An 8,108-nucleotide genomic window follows, 5' to 3' on the forward strand; every position below is an offset into this window, starting at 1 on the left:
GCACAGAGAGAATTACCGAAAGATGTGCATGTACCAGAAGGCACAGTTACACATAGCCGGCTCTCATATGCAGATATAGACAATTGGCAAGACGGTAGCATGGCAGCACCCCACCCTGTGGCTCAGCTCTTCGTGCTGGAAATGCCCCAATAGACGAGCTCCTACGACTGCTTCTTAGGCAAGACAGGCTTATATATGGGTTGCCTGCTGGTCTCATCACTGATACAGTTTGATATGGTTGACATTGCTACAGCTTGGTTCTATTCGGTGGAGTGTGTGTGTGTAAGAAGTGAGGTGTCAGATAAGAGTAAGAGGTCTTCCACTTAATCTTTGCCTCTCTCCCACCCTCCTCCTCTCCTCGTCAGGTGGGCCCTCTCATCCTAAGGTTTGAATGACCTGCCCCTTCCTTTTAAAACTTGTCCAGCCTATTCCTCTCTCGTCCCTGAGAAACAAAAGACTAATTCCAAAAGCTAGGAATATGTGACTGTTGGCAGTACTAAATATTTCACATTCTGAAGCTAAGTCATGGCAAATAATGTTGTCTCATAATTTAAATTTTTTCCAAACTGGATTTTCCCTTTGCAAGAACAAAATTATTACAAATTCTAGGCACAAAAGTTTATTAATTTTAAATTACAAAATCTTTCTATTTATCATTGTACAAAAAGTGTATAAAAGTAGCAGTTTATATTCAATACTATGTACATGTTTGTTAACAGACAATGGAAGCAAGAGGAAACAATTTTAATGCAGTTTCTTACAAAACTTTCTTGGTTTAGCTAATCACTGCATGCTTTATGCAATTTACCAAGAATCAGCACTATCACTGAATGTTAACCACAGTGCTTCGTGGTCACCGTACAATGCCGCCTCATATCTGAATTTCCCCTATCTTGAAAGAATATGCTAGCACACAGCTATTATATATTTCTGTTTAACAAAACAGTATAAGACTCTTTGCAGACACACCACACATTTACATCTTGTATTTTGTTAGACGTCACCAGTGCAAAACATAGGACTGATGTGGTGTTGCTATAGTAAAAAATTATTACCACTTGGAACCCCACATTCACATATGACTATAGCTTGCCATATGGTAAATTCCAAGTGATCATAGCTCACAGAACATAAGCAGCAACACTTCTGAAGACAATGTGTGCGAAGAGTGGCACACCTTCCTCATACGGAGAGAAATACTGCATTCCACATGTGTGCTGTAAACAGAAAAGAAAAAAAAAGATAAGTACTGCAGATGTGTGAAGACCAGAAACAAACAAACAATCTATATTATGCTGCCAAATAGATCAAATACATCTAACTGCTTTTGTAGACTGGATTTCCCATTTAACTCTTACAGGTGAAACATCTTTTGGCATGTTAAAAATACCTGAAATTTGCTTCCACTTAAGTGAACAAGTACAAGAGGCTCATTACAAAGTGAACAATGCATTTTCATAACCTTATTCAGTATCAGGTTACAGGCATTTTTCCTTCACAAGCTGAACAATCATGGTAAATATTTTTTCTTTTCTTTCCCCTACAGACTAGCAGTTCTTGAGGAGAGAAATTCAGTTATATAGGCTGTTTAGAAGAAACTCTATCACTTGTTTATTGCTCTCTGAAGTGTCTGAAATAAAATCAGTGGAATTAGTCTCTACATAGATTGCGCAAGTGGCGAGGGGGGGGGGGGGGGGGGTGTACACTGAAAGTCATCTAATAAAATATAATTAGAACATTATTACTGTCATTATTAGTCAGTATCATTACAGAGTGTACAAAGACTTACTAGTGAATTTACGAACTATTAACTTAATTTTGTGTTATGTCACTGTCATATCCCACACAACAGGAAACAATCTTCTCTTGTATGAAACACCCTCCCTTACGCAACAAACAAGGGATTGTAGGACAGGAATGCAAAATGCAAATTTAAGAAAACAACAGACACAAAATCATTTATGCTGTCAACTTTAATGAAGATTGTACTTTTTAGATAAAGGAAATAATGAAATAACAGAGTCATAGTTCCCAAAATAAGTTACTGGTAAAACACTGATTGTTTTTACAACTTTTTACTTTTACTTCCTTTAAAGAACTTTGCTTCTGTGTCCACAAATTTATGTCAACATCCAAATTATTTTGTCACAGGAAGAGATGTACAAGGTTGGGTAAGTTCCTGTGCAGTTACAATTTATCTTTCTTAGTGAGATAATTTCTAAGTGATAATGACTGGAGTGCAGGGGCATTGTTAGGTGGTAAAACCCATGTGTTTCCTTCTTGTTTTTCTGAAAGTTCTGCTGTCAACGACTCTTGGGCGGTGGACGGCATTCATAAATGCTCTCAGTTACAGTACAGCTCAATAGAATGAAAAATTGGCTAATAATAAATGCATAATGAAAATAGAGTTCTAAAATCATGCCTTTCCCCTCTCCCAGTTTTTGCTTGTGCAGAATGGTAGCACCCCTGAAGATTTTCTTGATATCTATTCCAGTGCCTATCATATTGTCATAGCCAAAAATCTACGTTTCAATGGATTTTGACAGTCATTTGCATGCACTTGCTTCTGCAATCAGACCATTTACTGTACACCAAACATTCCTTATACACAGGCAACTGGGTTGTAAAAACAGCATACAAAAAAGCCAGATACATGTCACAATCTAAATCACAATGTAATGAACAATCCCTTGTCATAAACCAACTTTGAAGGAAATGCTAATCATTTCCTGCATATCTGACAATGTGATTTGATGAATGTTTTAAGTGCTTTCTTCGCTTGAAAGTGAAATGATTGCTGCAGTGATGTCAGCTACATGTTGGTGCATCCCCCAAAAATCACTTTTCACTACTCTAGTGTTTATATCTCATTTAGTAGATGACAAATGTGCAGTACTTCTCATCACTACACCACTTCTGGTGGAGATGCCAGTACAAGAAATACACAATTTGAATTGCTGATCATCCTACTGACATTGTGGATTCCGGTAACTTGTTGACACATATATAACCAATGAATTACATAAAACATAAAACCCATTTTATTTTTGTGAATTGTCAACATACTGAACTAGATATTTGGCAACTCTTGTTACATGGCTGATATTCTTAACTATGGTATCAACAGCAATATTGAAGGAAATTTTTATTTATTTTTTTAATATGGAATGGTATACCCTTAGTGTCATCTGAAAACTCAAAAAGATGAATGAATTCAGTGACATAGCATGTGTTAAAGATGGGTGTTCAAACTTTCCACAAAATTGTGTGAGAACTGTTGTAATCTGAGACACAAGGTGGCCAAAATCTGAATTCGTGTTGCAAATACAGCCAAATGGAGCTCTTTGCCTACAATTACACTCTGCAAACCATTGTAAGGTGCATGGCAGACAGTACTCCCCATTGTACCACTTATTACGGCTTCTTCTCATTCCATTCATATATGGAGTGTAGGAAGAATTACTGACTGAATGTCTCTGTACATGCAGTAATTATTCTAATCTTATCCTAACAATCCCTGTGCCAGCAATACGTAGGGGATTGTAGTATAGTCCTACAGCTGTCATTTAAAATCAGTTCTTGAAACTTCGTTAATAGACTTTCTCAAGATAGTTTACATCTGTCTTCAAGAGTCTTCCATTTCAGTTCCTTCAGTACCTCCCATGGAACAATCAAACCTGTGACTATTCATGCAGCCCTTCTTTGTATATGTTCAATATCCCATTAGTCCTATTTCGTACACAAGTGATTTGTAAACAATCTCTTTTGTAAACTGATCACAATTCTCCAGCATTCTACAAATAAACCGAAGTCTACCAACTGCTTTACCTGCAACTGATCCTATGTGATCATTCCATTTCATATCCCTCTAAAGTATATGGTATGAGTTGGCGGATTCCAATGGTGACTTATTGATATTATAATCAAAAGATACTACTTTTTTTCATTTTGTGAAGTCCAAAATTTTACATTTCTGAACATTTAAAGCAAGTTTGCCAATCTTTGCACCACTCTGAAATCTTATCTAGCATTTTCTAAGAGCACGTGGTACATTTTACAGGATTTCTTAAGTAAATTGTGTGAAGCACAACTGATAGTTTGGGAAAGCATCATTTCATATTGAAGGAAGTTCATTATTTTGGGCTGTGTTATCAACCAGGATGATGTACAAGTAAACCCTTGGTTCAGGCGAACTGTTTGGTAATTTCCTATTCTTACTACAGAAAAAGAGCTATAGTCCTATTCAGGTTTGACTAATTATTACAGGAATTTGTGCCTAAGTTTGTGGAAGTAGCAAGATCTCTTACATATCTGATAAAGAAGGGAATCCAAATTCAATAGACTCTGTATTCCAAAGACACCTTTCTGTGATTAAAAGATCTGTGAGCCTGTGGACCCATAGTTTGTTTCCCAGATTATGAAAAACAATATTATCTTACAAGTCCAGCAACCACAACTTAAGGTGTGTGTTAAAGACAGGAAATAGACGGAGCAGGGCACATGATAACCTGCATTTCCAGGCAACTAAGTAAAGCACAAAAGTATTCCAACACACAAAACGTAATGCTTAGCCCGATTTATGATATCCCATACTTTCGTTGTTACTTATATGGTACATGCTTCTAAGTTATAATGGACCACACAGCATTAAAATGGCTGATGGGTCTTATAGATCTGTCGAACCATTTGACCCAACTGACATTACGGCTAGTGAGTTTGGTTTTGAAGTAATATACCACTCCAGGAAAATGCATGGTAATGCACATAACTGAATTGTAAGGTATGCCCAGTGGGACGTGTCAGCGTTTCTGCAGATGAGTGGCGAGTGTGTTCACAACTCGAGCTCTGTTTTATGATAATGATGGGAGTATCACATAAGCAAAAAAAGTGCAGATGATCAAAGTCATGCTGGCGAGTTTCCGTGATGAAGTGTCAAGGCAGGCCCATGACTCCATCTCAGCAGGGCACAGAGGTTGCAGAACTACTGAAAGACACACTGCAAAACATTATTGGTTGGAAACATGAAAGCAGAACATGGAGCAATACATGAAGAAAATGAGTACCCTGTGTGCAAAGGGCAGAGCTTAATCATCAGTGAATTTCATTGCAAAGATTACCAGAGGCCAACAAATTATTGGTACGGATATTCTTGCTGCATTGATATTCATGGACCATTTGCAGACACATCTGTGTGGAATCTGTAGCTCTGACTGTAACTTCTTATTTTTCATGCTGTTTATCTATGACTGCCATGTCGAATCTGCAAGTGGACACTGTACCTCAGGCAATGGTTAACTACTGGGTTCTGAAGTTTGGGACACTGGATACCGAGATAACTGTTCACAGTACTAATTTCACGTCCAAGCCGACAAAACAGTTGTGTCAACTTTTACAGATTTGAAAGCTGCAGAAGAGTGCATCACGTCAGCACGCGAATGGGAGGACAGAACAGGCTGAACTACGGCGAAAACATTAAGTCACTAACAAACCCAGGAATGCTTTGCAATCACTAAATGTATGAGAATTGTATATATGTTCTAATCTTCTTTTCCCCCTTCTTTCTGTCCACATCCCCCCCCCCCTCTCTCTCCACCTCCTCCTTCACCCGCTCCACGCCGATTTATTCCCCTCAACCTCTGTCCATCTCCTTATCTCCTTTTCTCCCCCCTCTTTGACTTTGATTGAGCCTTGTTACTGCCAATGAAACCTGGATTGGGAATTGAAGTAGCTTAAAATGAAAGGGTAAATCGGTTGGGATTATTGGTATGCGAGGTACGAGACCTTTCCTGCTCCTGAATCTGTGAGGATAGTAGCTTTAATAACAATATTTCGCATAGATTTAATCTGCAAATGGGTAGAATTACAGTTGATTTAGATTCCATAGTGGTATTCTAATCACAAGAAGGTTAGCTATAAATTAAAATTTCCTGTTTTCTGTGAAAACTGCCCGTGTGGAAGAAAACAAAACAGCACATAGTTGTGTATACAATTTTTGTTTACAATTATATATAAGGAGAAAGTAAGTTTGTGTGTGTGTGTGTGTGTGTGTGTGTTGACAAAAGCATTGTTGGGTGAAAGCTTATTTGTGGCAGTCTTTTTGTTGTGCCTACCTGCGACTCAATATCTCTGCTACGTGGGGAGTAGCAACTATCCTTTTCATAAAATTATTATATATTTTCACAGCAAGAATTCTCTTTCTCACAGTTGGTTTTGACACAAAATCTGAACATTATTGTATTAAAAAAAAAGTACGGGACAGGACTTGCACCTATGTTTCTACAGGAATACGAGCCATGAGACAAGAGGTTAGAAGCAGGGGAGGGGGGGGGGGGGGAGCGTGGGGGGGGGGAGGGGGGGGGGATGGATGAGGATATTGTGTAGGTTTGGTGGGTGGCGGAATACCACTGCAGGAGGGGTGGAAAGGCTCAATGAGAGGTTGTTCCAGTGCCGGGTGGTACCGAGTCACGAGAGGAACGCTCCTCTGTGGCCAGACAGTGGGACTTTGCGAGTGGTAGGTGACTGGAGAGGTAAGGCACAGGAGATCTGTTTCGTGTGGTCATCTCTGAGGTGGGAGTCAACATCGAGGAAGGTGGCTTGTTGGGTTGAGAAGGACCAGGTGAAGCAAATGGAGAGAAGAGGTTCAGGTTCTGGAGGAAAGTGTTGTGTACGACTTCATACATAAAAGCGAGGACAGGTGTGGCAACTGTCATTGTAGGAAAGCTGGACAGAAGCAGAAATGATCGTCGAACAAGTTAATACAACAAACAGAAGATTTAGTTAACTTGAATTTCTCCAAACATACAAAGACTCATTATAAATGATGAAACAAGAATAACTCCTGCGAATAAAATAGCAACTAGGATTACACACGAAGAGCAAAAGGCAAAAATGATGATAGTCAATTTTTTTCCATTTACAGGTTAGGACAGGGATTTGTAGCTCAAATACGGCCGAATTTGTAGTGGGGGTGTACACAGCAAAAATGCTGGCAGTTAATAAGTTATTTGCCATTTCATTTTTGTTGTGCACAGTAAAACCGATGAATGTCACCTGTGTTCACGGCACATACGATGAGAGTCATTTCATAAGGTTGGCAAAACCTGCTTGATCAGGAGTTCAACGTGCTGTCTTCTTTCTTTTTTTTACTTTGTGTTTGTGGTTAGAAAGTTGGCAAAAATTATAGCTTGTGTTCTTGGTAGTAGTTTCTGTGAAAATAAGTGAGTCAAGTGAGGATGAAGATTGTGAAAATGTCAGTAAACCTAGCACAAAGAAGAGAAAATCCCACGGAAGGGTAAGAGATGTGATGAAAAAACTTAAAGCATGTACTCATGAAACTGGGCCCGATTGCAGATGTAAAAGACTACAGTGTTTTGACAGAGTTTGTGAAGGTGAAAGAAAGATTAATTTCTGATTTTAATAGTTTAGAATCTGATGATGCTCAGTCCACATACTTGGCTGGGCTTATCAACTTTTGTGACGTCAAAAATCGCAGACCAAGAAAGCCTGAAAATGAATCACATTTTAATGATACGAGCTACACCTACAAAGTAACTATAAAGGATGGTGATAATTTTATTGACACCCCTGTGTGTTATAAAACATTTTTGTCTATTTTTCGTGTAACTGGGAGAAGGGTTCAAACTATTCAAACGAGTCAAAGAAACAAGTGAACCCCCAACACACAAGAGAGGAAAGTATGACCACAAACATTGTAGGACCTCAGAAGAAGTTAAGCGAAGTGTCATTGTTCACATTGCATCGTTTACGGGCCGTACACATTATAGTTTTGATAAAACTAAAAAAACATACTTGCCAACCACTTTAAATTTGAAAACAATGTACACATTGTACAAGACAGGTAGGCCTAGTGGTAAGATTGTGTCCTATAAATATTATAGATAGATATTCGTATCTAAGTTTAACATAGCTTTCAGATATCCCAGAAGCGACACCTGCAGCGCACGTGACAGGTACCAAGCAGAAATGAAAGCTCTAAACCTCAGGCTGGAACAGACTAATGATGACAGGAAAAAACAAATATTTTAAGCAGCATTAAGACAAAACAATGTGTAGTTACACTTCAGGAAAGCTAACATGTTTTATGACAC

The 8,108-nt window shown here is 38.6% G+C and overlaps 1 protein-coding gene across 1 annotated transcript in view; it reads right to left on the minus strand.

Moving 5' to 3' along the window:
- Positions 1 to 603: 603 nt before the first annotated feature.
- LOC126416548 (out at first protein) overlaps positions 604 to 8,108 on the minus strand; it is a 69,975-nt gene continuing 62,470 nt past the window's right edge. The window contains exon 6 of the mRNA XM_050084293.1: positions 604 to 1,217. The gene's annotated coding sequence lies outside the window, so the exon portion shown is untranslated. The remainder of the gene's footprint in view (positions 1,218 to 8,108) is intronic.

The sequence above is a fragment of the Schistocerca serialis genome, chromosome 8 (genome assembly GCF_023864345.2).
Source record: "Schistocerca serialis cubense isolate TAMUIC-IGC-003099 chromosome 8, iqSchSeri2.2, whole genome shotgun sequence".
NCBI lineage: Eukaryota > Metazoa > Arthropoda > Insecta > Orthoptera > Acrididae > Schistocerca > Schistocerca serialis.